This window comes from Dermacentor albipictus, chromosome 5 (genome assembly GCF_038994185.2).
Source record: "Dermacentor albipictus isolate Rhodes 1998 colony chromosome 5, USDA_Dalb.pri_finalv2, whole genome shotgun sequence".
In the NCBI taxonomy this organism is placed as follows: domain Eukaryota; kingdom Metazoa; phylum Arthropoda; class Arachnida; order Ixodida; family Ixodidae; genus Dermacentor; species Dermacentor albipictus.
Window position 1 is genome coordinate 70,528,176 of NC_091825.1, and position 14,106 is coordinate 70,542,281.

The following is a 14,106-nucleotide window of genomic DNA, read 5'->3' on the forward strand; positions in this document are numbered from 1 at the left end:
CTCTCTGAAGCAACTCATAGTCGGTTATCAGCCATACTGAGAACCCTTTAGCACATTTTGCGAGTAGCCTTAACTAGCTGATTCCAATACATATTGTCCGTATTTTTCTACACTTGAAATTACCATAAAGAAAGCATGCCAGCTATTTCTGGCCTAAAACTGAATAGTTCTGGGGCAAATAAGGTTGCCGTGGCGGTCCTTTCGTACTTCAATAGTTTTTTCCCATTGGTGGAACAAATAACTAAATGCATTGTATTAAAACTAGTGAATTTATGTATTTATTCGTTCTTTTAAACTGTTTGAACTTACCGATATCCGCATAAGAAAAATTTAAGATCAATTAATTATTCATTTGCGATATGCTGATGAGGCCATACAGAAACATGCTAATGGTTACTATCATTATATTATTATTCGGCCTGAAAACGTATATGCGATGAGAAGAGGAAAACAGGGAGCAGGGTGACGGCTTGCAGCTGCCTCCCAAATGGGCATAACGCCTGCATATACTTTAGTATTTTTTTTAATAAAGAATGTGGTTCAGACGCACTCTCGGTGTTTTAGAGCCTCTTCTTGTTCGACACTTTGTTCGCGTCAGCTGGGGCGCGGAGTACGCCGGAGCTCCGATCATCACTATCAAAACACTTCGCACTTAATGGAGAATTAATTATAGAACATTCGAAAAAGAGCGATGCGCCCGATGCACTAAGCAAAAATAATTACATTTCTTGCTGGGTGCAGTCGCAACACGAAACACGCCTTCACAGCTCTGCCGATGCGCATTCCGCACTTTCTCGCCTATAGCCGAAATTCGCAACAAATTAAGCTGTATGCGAAGCAAACATACAAATGGATCGGATATGTAGGTGTTTTCAACCATTCCATCTACATATTTTTCATCAGAAAGCTAACCATGTGAGGAGTTCCTCAATTCATTTCCAAAATATAATGACAATATGAATTCCATGACCTCCTCTTACTATTAAACGCCGTATACTTATAACGACGTACACTGGAAATAGTAAATTCTCAAGATTCCTCCTGATGCAGCCAAAAGAACCAGCAGCGAAAATTCCAGCCCATATCTAACGTCTATTTTAGCGCGAAGGGAAGGAAGTAACATCCGTGAAGCCAGAGCATAGCACACGTTGCTCTCACGGTTGCAACGAAAACGTAAAAATAACGCAAAGATATCGCACCAAACATTGCAAACAAAACTCCATGCACGTGTGCACTCCTTTACCGGCATCAAAATCAGCGTTGCTTCCCACGCTTTGAGCCCAATACCAGGCGAGACCCGCCGAAGCAGCCGAGCAAGTTCCCGTGAGACGAAAGAGCTCCGATCCTGTGCTCTCGAAATGATTGCGCCTGGACAGGGGAATCAACGAATAAAATATCAACGAAAAACTCGAATGGGAGCTCGTTATGAGATGGTCCAAGGAAAATAAGTGTATCACGCCGAAGGGCAAAACGCGTCAGCGCATTGTATACTCGCGAGAACGATCTATCAATGGTGCGCTACATTTCGCGCGAGATATAGTGGTCCCGATTGAAGGATGCCTCGGGTGCCGTCTCCTCCATACTCGCCTCGTCTTCTGCGCGTTTGTGTTTGCAGCGTGGCCATAAGCTGCCGTTCGTTCTTATACGCCGATTCCTACCATCGTCTTGGACATACGATTTCTTCGTATTCGAGATGGGCCTAGCCTGTCAATGCATTCGATATAAAGAAAAGAATGGCCCCAAGCCCGAGTCTTCACTATCTCGGTTTACTTTTCTCTATTCCTCTTCGATCCACTCGAAGTGATCCAACAACGTATAGCACTGTTATAAAGGCTTTTTTTGTTGTTGTTGTTCAAGCACCACTACATTTAGGAGAGTGGTACTCAAGTTAAGATAGTGCAGTTGCTTCAGAAGCAATATTTATGTTCTCAGCTTCGCCTTTGTTGCCCATTCCAGTTCGAACACAGCAATACGTTCCACTAAACTTCTCCTAGATCAAGGAACATCCGGTTTAGCTGGCTTCTCAAAAGCGTCGGAGCAGTTTCTCCCTCCTTGATCGAAATTCAAGCAATAGAAAAAAAATGTCGAGAAAAAAAATTCAAGGCAGATCAGAAAGTAAAAGGGAGGCAGACGTTCACCAAAAGCAACGTTTTGCTGGGAAGATGCGAGGAACAAAAAGGCGTCTTCAACGTCGGGTCATAAATAACTCTCCCACTCTGGAAGGCGGATTGATGGCGGGAAGGACATGAGCTATGTCATTTTCTTTAGTACAACCGCTATTATTGGTGCTTGTTTAAATATGTCATAGTTGCTTGTTAACGTACACAAATCTCACAAAAATTTAACGAAAGTTGAGCATTTATTTTAATATTCCATCCGAGGTCCATCGTAGTACGAAGGACATCGGAAGTTTGATGCGAACTGTGTGTTTGACCGTAAAGGCAAAACCGTTTCTTGGTACCTGCGCAAATGATCTGCCCAGCCTTTGATACCGAAGGTTTACATGAACCTACTATTCCACCAATTTTAACCCAGAGACATATGGAGCGAGAAAATATTATCATGAAAGGATGATAAAGCTGTCAGAATAGGCGGAACAAGAACTTGCGACGCAGTTGTACTGCTTCGCTTGTCGGCGAATAGGTCACAAACGTGTTGTTAATATGTATTGCCACCAGGCCTATCGCGCACAGTGGGTTTGTGCCATTAAATAATGCATCATCATCGGCATCGTCACATAGCTCGTCTATTAGCAGTTTTATTTATTTGTGTGTCTCGGGCTGCTTGTCATCTCGCATACTGAACTTCTGAGGGCCAGACATGCTTCAAGCAATGGGTGTGGTGCCCCCGGGGTCGCACCCTATCATGCCTTCTGAGATTAAAGCCAGCTATTACGCCAGACCACCTCCTCCAGATACAAGCGGCCGCAACCAGCCTGGAGCATGGATTGCACCCTTGTACAGCCACAGGTCACAATTGTATTCCGTCCACACTAAATTTCACACTTGCACCTGTCAAGATACTACTGAGACGCTCTCCTGTTAGGACGTCAGCCTGCCTGAAGGTCAGGACGATGTTCCTGATACGCCAGAATCCCGTGCTACTGTGACGTATCTGGACACTACCGCGAATTCTCGCCATGAGTCAGAAAAAAACACACTGAAACACCACCCCCTAAAGGCTGCGGCTGACCAAGAAGGTCGCTCATACCAGTGAACTTTCTGGCAGCTGAATACACGCCTAAGCCGAACTTAACCATAGGCATAAGATAATATATCCTGAGTAAATTACGACACGCTTCATTCCGCTCCCATTCAAGACATTCTTTTAAGCGGTAGCTCCAGCTGAAGTACTGCAAGTACTATATAACTAAATTTTGAGCCACCAGGCTGTCATTATACGCAGTGCAGAAACTTCTGAATGCCTTGTGAAAATCTAAACTATTGCTGAACTAAGTGTTGAGGCCTACGAACCATGGTCAGCAGTTACGAGCACGCACCATCAAGTGAGTTTCTGTAGACCTTTATCAAGCGAATATCCTTACAACTCTTCGAAATAGCTCCCTTCAGGTCTGAACAGCGACTGGGAGCGTCAGAAAACGTCCGTTTTGCGTATACCACAGTAAGTGCTCATGAGTATGTCACTTTAGTCCACACACTTTATTCGAGTTTACTTGTACATTTACGCTCCGAAACAGTGCTCCAAGTGCCAGCCCTTTGGGCGCATTGCTGGTACTTGCAGGTTACAAGCAAGGTGCCCACACTGCGGGGCAATCCCCGACCGATCTGCCTGTGGAAATGAGGAGCGACAGTACTCCAAATTCAGAAAAAAAGTATGAATCCGCATCTGCTCACTGCGATATTTTGCGAAAAGAGAAAGAGATACATAATGGGTTTTAAGTCATACTTTAGTTAAGATCTCTCTCCCTGGAATAGAGGAGTGCATTCCCACATTGGCTTAAATCTGTGCATATGCAGGTGACATCTGCATATGGAACTCTGGTCAAAGCAGGCGCGTCCTACATGCAAGATGGCAGAACGCTATCAATTATATTGAAAAATGTATATTCGCACGAGTTCTAACAATGTCGCCAGATAAGTGTGCCGCCGTTGTTTTCACTAGGCGTTTTGTCTCGCGCTACACGTCAAATGCTGCGCACTTTCTCATTGGGTACGTGTCAAGTCATGTTTCTGTTCGAATATTAAAAGAAAATATAGATTGTACGTAAGCATCTTCCGTATGCTATCAAGCAACACTGTGGGCATCTCCGTGAATGCTCTGCTACGCATGTATACGGCTCTCTATGAAGCTGTCCAGCTTATGTTACAGGGCATTCCCCAAACCAACATAAATTCGCTCTCTATACGCAAGCAAAAGCTTTGAGGGTGTAAGTGAATGAATGTTTGATGTTTATGTTTAATGGCGCAAGGGCGAGATATGGTCAAAGAGCGCCATGCATACCTTTGAGGGTGTACCTGAGCCTATCGAAAAACACGAAGTGTAGGAACCCTTGCAGCCTATCGTTTCTGTGCTTCTGTTGCAGGAGTTTTTTCGAGTCCACATGGCTTTGCTGCCAGAGTGCTGGATCATCCGCTTGCTTCAGACAGGGTTCCAATCGTGCGGAGCTTCCTCCTGGTTAATTATCAAAGCCCTTCGATGCCGACGGAGCCACCGCAGAAATTTCCTTTGCGCTCAATTGCCACTGCCATGCTAGGATCAAGAGCGACATATACTCCCCGTCCAGCGCTGATATATTTACTATAGAACAAATTAAGACCAGCCACAGGGCTCACCGTCATGTTTACAATGATGGCTCCGTTACCTCTATATCATCTGCCATTGGTGAGCGGCTTCATTCGTCGAGTATTACCATCTACGCCACTCTCAGTCACCGCACTTGAGCTACAGCCACTGAACTAGCTGCACTGCGGGTAGCTTTTATTTACTTCATAGACCACAGGGCGTAGTGTTAGGGCTATCTTCACTGACTCAAGAGAAGCCTTGCAGTCCACTGAGTCGCCACACACGCAGGTGGAACTTGCCATTTACATCACGCGCCTATGCAATAAACCCTGCGAAATGCATCCTAGCGTTGTTCTACAGTGGTTACCAGCCCACAGTGGAATACAAAGTGACTTTCAGGCTGACTGTGCTGCCAAAGCTGGACACAACTCTTCGAGAGAAATGGTACAGACACCTGTTTCGAGAAAGGGCGCTGCGACACTTGTATGCGCACGAGCTTCTCGTTCACAGCGAACCCGCTCGACAGATGCAAGCCATCATTATCTACCCCGGTAGAGAATCGATCCATCTTGTTACTTTTATGTGCCGCGAGGCCGTAATAGGCAACACAAACAGGCTTTCGCCGCATACGACTCAACGTGGCCTACACGAACTACTATTTGTGCAAAATTCAACTGACGGATTCGTCAACGTGCACTGTGCACAACGCCCCTAGAGACCAGCAAGATGTTTTGTGCGACTGCTGCCTTTAAGCGTCCGAGAGACGGTCTTTGAAGGAGGCACTACACTTGCAACGGAACTGAAGCTTGGAATAGTAGCACTTTCTCCGCCCGTCGCAAAGCAAGACCTGCGCATTTCGCGCCACTAAAGAGCTCATGACATTCTTTCGGGCTACAAGCCTTAAAAAAACTTTGTAAATATCTTTATAATGAATATGTGTATGTGTGTTACTGTATGTGTTGTTTAAGTGTTTTTCACCTTCTATATGACAATTATCACCCAGCACTTGGAGTAGCATATCGTTAAAGCTTGTTTCTCTCTCTGTCATAAAAACGTAGCTCAATGAGGCGCTTTGCACACTTTCTTCAAATGAAACACAAAACTTCTATGAAACATGCGTATCAATTAGAGTAAATTTGTAGCCGCAGGCAGTGCCCATCGACCAGAGGCATGTAACAAAGTCATTGCCCCAAATATGGCTAGAAAACTACCGCCACTGCGTTATACAAGATAAGGAAACGCCTTGCGTCCGGGAGCGTCATACCATAAGCGGATTACAGCCAGTTTGTTGAGCATTCGAGGAGGGTGCGGGCGGGGGGGGGGGGGGGGGTAGGTGCAGCAGCACAGGGCAGACAGCGATTCAAGACGCTATAAACAGATGCGCGGCTTGTGGTTTGTATACTTATGGAACTGCACCCCTGTCGGTCCTGCGCTGTAGCCCACATGAAGGCAGTCCACGTCTTTCCTCGAGCGGCCTCATATCCTCCTCACCGTTCCCTGTTACCATACTTCATGCATGTACACAACGTTGCCGGGTCTCTTGGTTCATTTAAAGGCAATTTACCCCATGTTTAAGCGTGCGGGAACTGGCGACTGGCGCTCGAGGCGCTTTTCCTCTATTGGCGTACTTCTTTCAGACCCTGAAAAACAGTTATGTAGCACGTATACAGCAAGAGAAAGCTTTATCAGGAGTTTCTCATGTATCGCTGCATTTTTTTTCACTGCCGCTTTTCATCTAAATATAATAATAGAGCAATTGTTTAAATATTTAAGACTGATCTTCTAATTAAGGGAAATGCAAAGAAATAATGCATCTCCAAGCGACGCCAAACAACGTTACCTTGGTTCGGTCCAGATACGGGGAATTTGCATACACCTTTAAAATTTGGCTGGAGTTATGTTCGGGCACGTAAAATTTCGTCATTTTTTATAAGCGGGATTTATTATACGCGTCATATATAAACAGCGGGAACTTTTCACATATGACGTTCGAGCAGGGGGGAAGCATGAAGCACTATAGCAAAAAAAAATTGTCTGAGGTTTAACTCTTTTAAACCTAGATATCACGACCGAAAGGTCTGTTTGGCGTGGTTTTGCAAAGACTATGAACATAGTGTTTCATTAAAGTTAGGCCACACGTTGCCTACGCTGCCGAGTGGCTTGTCCGTGAATTTGTGGTGAAACTTGGCTGTCGCCGTACAGCTTGCCGCCAGCCGGAGGGCACGGTTCTTCAAACGTTCGTTGTGGGTGCCGTTGCTTGTATCCAAGGCTTCGTCTCCTTCTCATTGTACGTGTTACAGAGCGCGATGGTGGCGGTTGCAGCATCTTTGATCTTGGCCCGCTTCCGCATTCCGTAAGCTTTTTATGCGAAGCATATTACGAGAGCTCAACCCAGCTCCTCAGGCGCGGCGGTTTCGCCTTCAATACCACGTGACACCGTGACGTCACGACAGAGGAGAAGTGGCTTTGGCTCAACTCTTGCAAGATGGGCTGGGTGGGAATCGAACCAGGGTCTCCGGAGTGTGAGACGGAGACGCTACCACTGAGCCACGAGTACGATGCTTCAAAGCGGTACAAAAGCGCCTCTAGTGAATGCGGTGTTGCCTTAGAAACGAGCTGTTTCTAGGCTCAGGTGTGCGTCGCTTGCTCAGGCGCACATTTCGTTGCCGCGCCGAACGCTGCGTTGCTCGACGCTCACCGCGTCCAATGCGGGGCGCGTAGTCGCTGCGCCGTAGCTCATTGTCTTACACCATAGAGTTTCTCACTATAACACCTAGAGTGAAATCTGGCGCCACCGTCTATGGGAGTTTCTTAAGGGGGCACCGTGCCGTCATGGGAATGATGGTATATGTGTCTGCGAGGCTTGTGTTGGCTGGTGTTGTAAGAGGCTTCGTCTAAAAAGTGGATATGGCTACACAAATAACGCGTTCTCTAAGTAAAATCTTCATAAAATGTTTTCATTCACGCATATTACATCTTTACTCACCTACAATGCATGATCATGAGAATAAAAGCAAGAACAGACGACAAACTGTTTCAAAGCGAGCGCGAACCTTGTCGTCTGGCCTCCAACTTTAGCGGCCCGCTGATACTTTTTACGTAACATGTAGTCGTACACGCAATAACAAGTTCTCATAGTTAAACAAAACATGTTTTTGCGTGATAATAAAGCTAAAACAGCTTTTCACGTGCTGTTTTAGTAGAAAATGAATCATTGTGACAGACAGAACGGTTCTTGCCAAGCGTGTCTTCAAGGTGTCCTGTGTCTCCGAGAACGATGCCAATCCGAAGTCACAATATACCGGCATTCCCATGCATACCACAGCGCAGCAGCGCCAGATTTCCCTCTAGGTAATGTAGTGAGAAACTCTATGTCTTACACCTCTTGGCGGGTCGACGGAACGCTGTCGCATTCCACTCTTGAAGGCGAAGCAGAGTTACGCATGAGTTGTTTCTTCGTCTAGCCGAACCAAATATAGCCAAGCAACAGCAGTTCACCAGGCTAAACAGTGGTTCAACAACTGAAATAAAGGCTAGTATGCTTCGCATCCTGGGCTTAACCTTACCTAAGCCACAGCCATTTTTTTCTCTTCTTCCTTCTCCTTTTATTCCCTTTACCCCTTTCCCCAGCACAGGGTAGCCAGCCGGTACTTACACTGGCTAACCTCCTTGTCTTTCCTTCCCTTTGTATCCTCCTCTTTCCCTATAACGTGCTAACGCGGCGTCACTTTGCTTCGGCGTTTCAGCAGGCAACTTTGCCTTTGCTTCAGATTTCGCAGCCTGGCATCTAGCTATATATACTAGATTATTGGATTCAGCCTGACGCTTGCGCTGAAGCAAACGTGCATAGGGCCCAGCGGGTGCGCCATCCATAGCGAGACTGAGCGAATAAGCGCCGGTAAAGCAGCCGTTAAAAGCAGCCCGTTGTGCCATTACCACAAGCCCGGATTCCGAATCTGCAAGATGCAGAATTTATCCTGCGAGCGCCCAAATTCTCCCTTGAAAAGTTAAGATGCTGAGCCGTCAGGCAGCGGTGTCCTGCGGGAGAAGCCTCGGCGAGCAGCATGTTCAGACGTTTCAGCGAGTGCCAGACAGCCCGGCGCCGCACCTCCTTTTGCATGGAGGTCACCGTGCGCGCGAACTTTGAACCGGGTGGCCAGCGCGGTCGCTGGTTGGACCTCTCGGACGACCGCCGAGTGCTGACTTTGTATTGGGCCGTTTGAGTGACAATGGTTCCTCGGGGATTATAAAAGCGGCGACGCGCCGCCTGAAAAACCGGATCCGCCGACCCTCCGAGAGCACAGTCCCGCTCTCGACTGGGGTGAGATGTGTCACGCGTTTTCGCCGGACGTCGCCGTGCGGGAACAGTCGCGTTTGCTGTGAGATCTCGGCCCCAGTGCCGACCCGTTCATGTCCTGTATAATGACCTGTATATAGTGTATAAAGTCACTTTTGTTATTCTCATCGACGCCTGGCTCGGAGTCTTCGATACCAACGCTCTGTCACGAAACGGGTGACGAGCGCTACGCGACCACAAAGTCGTAATAGTGGTGCAGCGGTGCAAAGTCGTAACAAGCCCCACTATACGTGGTAGGCGAGCGTCGGAGCGCGTTGGCCGCGCCCGGTTACCTTGGCTGCGCCAGTGCGTCGAACCATCGGTCGGTCGAACTAATGGACGTTGTCGTTATCGTCAAAATGTGTAACATGTACACGCTTTCACGTTACGTCGGACTATATTAAGGCGGAAGCCTTTATTGGCTCATTGTCAAAGTCATCTGCCGTTAGCAGAAACTGTCACAGCCTTGACTGGTCTCATCTGTGTCGTGACGTCACTGTCGCTAGGCGCAGGTGTGTGCCTCCTGATTGGCTCGCATGCGTGACGTCACTGTCGTCAAATGCGGGTGTCGGGATGGTTCGGCGCCGCGCGGGATGACTCATCACATCGGCACGCGTGGCAGCCGTGTGTTCGACGGTGCGCAGTGACGTCACTGTCCAGAGGCGCCCGTGGCGATCGTCTGCTTTGGTGTGGTGTGGTGGCGGCGGTGGCAGCAGTTTACTTTGCGGTATCGTGTGGGAAGGATGCCTCGTCTCGCCAAACCAGTGTCTCCCAACACGCGACGTGCGGCAGCCCTTGAACGCAAGCAGCGCTCAAGAGAGGCTGAGCGTATACGTCGCATGCATCAGGCTGGCGAGGCGCGTCGACACCAAAGAGTCCAGGGACGCAACGTGCCAACGCAAGACAGGCAATGCGTTTGAAGCGACTAGCAGCATCTCCGGGAACCAAAGCAAATGAAGCTCGGATGCGCCATGAGCCCCATCTCGCCGCGGCAAGCCGAGCAAGTACAGGGCACTCGAGCGAAGTGGATGAAGAGGATGACCAACTACACCCCGACACCGCCATGGAAGACACTTCTGCTCCTGATCCACAAGCGGCGCTGCAACAGTTCGGCGCTGCAAAGCAGCCATCCTGGATGAGGATCCCCTAAAGCACAAGGAGTTCACCGGCAATGAGTTGCAAGCCGACATCCTCCTACATGACAGCTTTGAAATGATGGACTCAGAAGACATCGAAACGATAGACACAGGCGTAAACAACGTTGCAGGCATTTAATAAACAAACAAGCATTCACATACCAATGTACGAGTTGTGTGCCTCCGTGGCGCCTCCGACGCAACAAATCATCATTGGCATTGGCGTCAGGCTTCCGCCGTTTCACACTTTAGTCTCGACAAAGTGTCTTCCGTTTTTTTAGCGCTTTAACCCTCACCTAGTCACGTGGTACCGCAGAGGCGAGGCTCCGAGCAAGCGCAGCTGCGACGCCTCTCCGCAGTGAATCACGTGGCGTGACATGCCACCTGCCACACTTGCGCTCGGGTGGCTCAAGAGCCTTGCGACGCGATGAATGACATTGGACACACGGCGCTGTAGAGCTTTCGCTCTAAAACATGACAGGACTTTTTCTGAACCATGTAGTCTGGCATGTCTGTCATGCGCCCATTTCAATGTACACTTGCTTCATAGCGACGACATTCCAGGCGTGAATGTCAGACTTACTTGTTTAATACGGGACATACAGTTGAATTAGCTGGAAAATAACGGTATGTGGGAGAACAAGACAGTAACTTTGTGAGTTTATAGTGTAGCCTCATACGAAGAAGGAGGCAGAGCATTGCCCACAAATTACGTGTCAGCAGGTACACCCAGAATATTTCTTGTTTTTAGCTATTTCATATCATATGTGCTCGTACATGGTGAAGGCGCAGAAATAGTGCCTGTTTAGCTCAAGAAAAGGTACCTCTTGATACCAAAGTATACGACTTATAGGCCAACTGCAAAGAAATTTCACTTTGGCTTAATTCAGTTTAAAGAAGTAGTAGGCGCGCCTACACAAATCTTTGCAAAGCCGCGTGGCTCGTAATTGCATTTGTTTTTATTTTTTTTTATTTTTGCAGGCAGCTCCATCATATTTGAGCGCGCCGCGGTGAGCCGTGGGCTGCGCGTTATCTCGGACGTCATGCGTAACATTCAGCGAGCGGTGATGACGTAATTTTTTTTTCAGATTAGGAATTAAAAACGACCACTTTTGCGGGCTTTTCGTGACGCTTCCGCTCGAATTAAAAAAAATCAAGTTTTGCACGTGGTTCCCCTACATATACCTACACAATCTTAAACTAGTTAAATTCAACTGCGAGGCTTTTCTTTCGAGGAACCCGCATGGGTTTCCTTTGTAGCACTTCGCTACGCTTGGGTAGATGTTTCATTTGCGCTTAATAATTACATTTCTCCACCTCGCGGGTTTACGCAGAACTATTACGTCAAGATATTAAACTAGGTGTTCAAAAGTGAAAAACTACTGGGACACAAGCTAAGGCGCAAGAAAAAACAGGACACGGCACTCTGCAAACAGGAAGTGCCGCGTCCTCTCTTCTCTTGTGCCTTAGCTTGTGTCCCAGTAGTTCGTGCTCTGAATTAAGCCGTGCTGAACTAGTCGTTTTGAGCGGTCCAAAATTGCGTTGCAGTTTACCCTTTAGGTGGTAGAAGATACACAGTAACGAAGTCAGATTACTACCGTATGAGCAGTATCCTTCCTAGTGTCAGTATCGCGAAATAACTGAGGCCTTTAATGCAAGCGGAAACTAAACTCATCAGCAGCATATTATCCGTTGGGCCACCAAGGTCATTGCTCGATAGCAAGTAATCTTTTTCAGAACAAATAGTAGAGACACCGAAGAGTTGAGCGCAAACTTACAGGAGTAAGAAATTGTGCAGGAACCATCTTACGAACAAACAGAACAAACGAAGGAGTCAGACAGCAAGCGAGAGGGGGAGCGAGAAACAGGTAGCTTGAGAGAGCGAGCGGACGAACAAACGAGTGAACGAAAGAGAGAGAGAATGAGAGAGCAGAGAGCGAGTTGTGGAACATCTTCCTCGCCAAGTCCGGCCACACACCTTCGATCGACCATCCGCTACCCACCAACCATGAAAACGGCTGAAGGAGCCAAAGGAAGCTGTTCACTATAAACATTGTGAGCGTGCGGAAATTAGAGTTTAGCGAAAAAGCAAGACAAGTGTATATGCCACAGATTATGTAATTGTTTTGTTTTAGAAAAGAATGCTTACATATGTATATATATTATTTGCTTTTTTATTTTTAAGCTACAGGCATTGGGGCAGAGGAAAATACTCTGGCGAGTTGTAGTGGAAAGCATGTCACCAGATAGCTAGCTTTAGTTCACAGTTGAATTGATGAAAGGAATTGTTCTGTCAATACGTTTTTGCTTGCCTAAGTTTGTTTGGCGAATTATGCGATAACTGCTAATTGAACGATTACTAATCTAAATTTATATTCTTCTGAATAATACAATAGCGCTTATATTGCAATTTCCAAAATCAGTATATATCCAAACATCGCAATTTTCCTGCATCAAAGAAACGGCACAAGTGGCCCACGTAGTGCCTCCACAACGACCAGCACTTAAGTTTACATGCACCTTTCCTGCATAAACATGGCTTTAAATAACAAAAATTTCTATATAGCCACCTACCCGCTTGTTCACAACTGTTGGGGCAACGATAAGACGATAAACACGCGCTTAAGGAGCCAGGTAAATTCTCGTACGAACGTGGTTGCAGAGTTTGTTGGAGCTAGTTTGCAGTGCGTGCAAAGGGTGAGGAAGTTCTCGCGCACTCATTGTTGCAGGCCGCTTAATCCCAGGTTTCGGAGACGCGATGAAGCGAGAGACAGTACGAAGCGCTCGCGTCCCACTGTCAGCGCTCTTCGATCAGCACGCCGTCGTTGTGGCAGCGAGTGCCCGCGGTCATTGAGTGTCTGCGGTCATCGAGTGAGATCTTTTCGCGTTGGCCTATGCGGGCACGTGACACCACGCTTGTTACTTTCACTAGTAGACGAAGCTTTGCTTAAATCTATATGGCCGATAAAACCATTGTTATACGCATACATATACAGTCTTTGAAGTGATCTTGTGGTAAACAAGGCATTCATGTGCGAGACGACGTAAGCAAGCTGACATGTTATTGGGAAGATTAGTAATGTAAATTAGAGAAAGCAAGGGCTCAAACACGATTCCCTGTCGTGTACCAGAGGTTACGTCACAGAGTGGTGAGGAAAAGCCGCTGACAACTGACTTTTTGTCGGAACGAGAGAAAGTAACGAAGACAAGATAACGTGCGAGAATCAAGACAAAGGCTAGATAATTTAGTAAACAACCGGCCTTGCACAACTCTAAGAAATGCTTTTCAGAAATCTGAAAAAATATATCGTCTGTTTGCTGGTTTTCATTCATGATAATATGCAGGTCCGTAGTAAAGTGAAATAACTGGGTATCAGGTGAGTAGCCTTTCCTAAAGCTATGCGGACTTGAAAAGAAAAACGTCATTTCATTCCAAATGGTTGCAAATGTAAAAAGCGATAACATGTTCATTTAATTTACATCATATGCATGGTGAATAAATGGGATGATAGCTATCAGATGAGTTTTGGTTACCCGTTTTGAAGAGAGGAATGACCTTGGCTATATTTTAGTCGGTAGGCAGCTCCCTGTATGATAATGATTGCTAAAAGACATGACAAAATCTGGTTGAGAATTGAATTGATTTGATATTTTTAAGAATTTCCAAATTCAGGTCGTCCGCTCCGGCTTATGGGAATAATTTAAGGTGGTTAATTAGAGGTGTAATATCCTGAGAACTATTCCTGATGGGCTCCATGATTGAGTAGTCGCGATCAGGAATAATTGGCATACTGGAATAATCTTCATTTGCAAACACTGATGCAGATAGTCTGTTAAACGCAGTGGGACGTTAAGTGTCAGTGGTAAGCCATCAGTATAACCTAGATATTT

General features: G+C 46.8%; 1 long non-coding RNA gene across 1 annotated transcript in view; it reads right to left on the bottom strand.

Annotated features, from left to right (window-relative positions):
• Positions 1 to 14,106, bottom strand: part of LOC135899776 (uncharacterized) — a 138,483-nt gene that overhangs the window by 89,281 nt on the left and 35,096 nt on the right. The window lies entirely within an intron of this gene.